At 33.1% G+C, this 1,807-nt stretch overlaps 1 pseudogene; it reads right to left on the bottom strand.

The window, feature by feature from the left end:
- LOC105617333 overlaps nt 1–1,123 on the bottom strand; it is a 163,099-nt pseudogene extending 161,976 nt beyond the window's left edge.
- Nucleotides 1,124–1,807: the final 684 nt, after the last annotated feature.

Below are 1,807 nucleotides of genomic sequence, written 5' to 3'. Positions count from 1 at the left end.
AAATATTTAGTTCAATACTGCCAACTAAACATTTACTTACAGTAAGTAAATATTTGTTCAATAAAAAAAATGATTATTAGATCAAATTAACATTTCTTGTGTCAAATAAATATATCTTTATATTTAATAAATATTTAGTTGGCAGTATTCAACTAAATATTTATTAAAATTGATTATATTTTTTTCAGTATGTGTATGAATGCTTTGTGATGTGACTGCACGCGTGTCAGTACTAAAAATGTATATACATGTAACACAAATTATAGAAAACAGCTTTAATTAATTTAATTTATAGAATACAATTATTTTTGGTATGAAAGCTTTGAAATAGAGACCAGAAATCACAACACGTTTAGAGAGCTATATTATCAAAATGTCATACTACTGATTCACTTCGCATAACTCGAAATACATAGCCAAATAAAAAGTTAAGTAACAATAGAAGAACAAATATATATATATTCGAGTAATAATACATTTAAGAATAGGAAAATATGCGTAATTAAATGCTAAAATGTATATTAAAAACGTATATTATGTATATTATAAAATGTATATTCAAAATATTTGAAAGTAAAAATACATTATAATAAATACTAATTATTGTGTATTGGCATCGTGATAACAGTAAGTTACTAAACAAATAATTCTATAAGTAATTGCTAGAATCCGTCACTTAATAGCGGAGATATTAAGACGAGTCATTAGATCTAGACTGGCCATAATATCATCCCTAATGTTGTATATGTGCTCCACAACAAAAAATGCGAAATGCAATTGTCGCGAGGATAAGTGATCAATATTCCGCAAATGACAAATAAATAAATAAATAATAAATAATAAATTACCTATAGCTGCTCCACCGTTGTCTGATGACTCCCAGGCCTCCTCTACCTTTCTGATGTCTCCTTGTTGCACTAGAGCACTCGCAAAAACATAATCGCGCAATGATAATCAGAACACAACGATACTTTATCGCGGCATTCCCGATATTAATCCCGAAGCGCACTTTATAACATAACGAAATAATCAATAATTTCATCGCGTGAAAAAACGATTTCAACGAAGCTAAGACTCGCTTAACCGTCGGCAGCCTTTGTGTCTCTCCATGATGTTTTTTCATTGCGTTCACACACACTCGCGCAAATGAAATTGTAATCATGCATGGATGACCAACGAATCACGACAATCGCGCGACACTCTGTACTCTCGAAAATTAATCACTTCGTAATAACGCGGATCATCATAAAAGATTCGAACAGAGCTACAATTCTGTTTGATCTCGCGACATTCTGTGAATTAGAGAACTAGACGCAACGAACTAACCTTCCAGCAACCGGTGGAATGGCGCGATGTAGAGAAAAGCGGAGGATTGACGCGCGACGATACGCACATAACTTCAAACCATTTATCCTCCCCCCCCCCCCCCCGCTCCTTCACGACGCGCGACGGTTACTTGTCTCATCTCAATTGAATTTTCTTACATTTCCAGCATTTTAAGTTTAACAAATAATATATGCTCGCGTTCGGAGACGATTACTATTTCTTGTTATAAAACAAACGAATGCAAGTTAAAATCAAGAACAAGGACAAATATTTGTGCAAAAGTAATATTCAAAAATATGTTCGTTGCCTTGTCGACAAGCACCGGATTTCGTTTGAACAATCTCGTAAGACAAGTGTTTCAAGAAGTTGCCGTTAACAATGTTAACGCCGATTTTATATTAACGGATTAATGATCGAAACATGTTAATCAGGGTTAATTGTGACAGTATTGACTAAGTACATCTCGAAATAAATCCAAGAA

The sequence above is a fragment of the Atta cephalotes genome, assembly GCF_000143395.1.
Source record: "Atta cephalotes unplaced genomic scaffold scaffold00012, whole genome shotgun sequence".
Taxonomy (NCBI): Eukaryota; Metazoa; Arthropoda; class Insecta; order Hymenoptera; family Formicidae; genus Atta; species Atta cephalotes.
The sequence above is the reverse complement of the archived record's forward strand: the minus strand, read 5'-3'. Positions and strand labels throughout refer to the sequence as shown.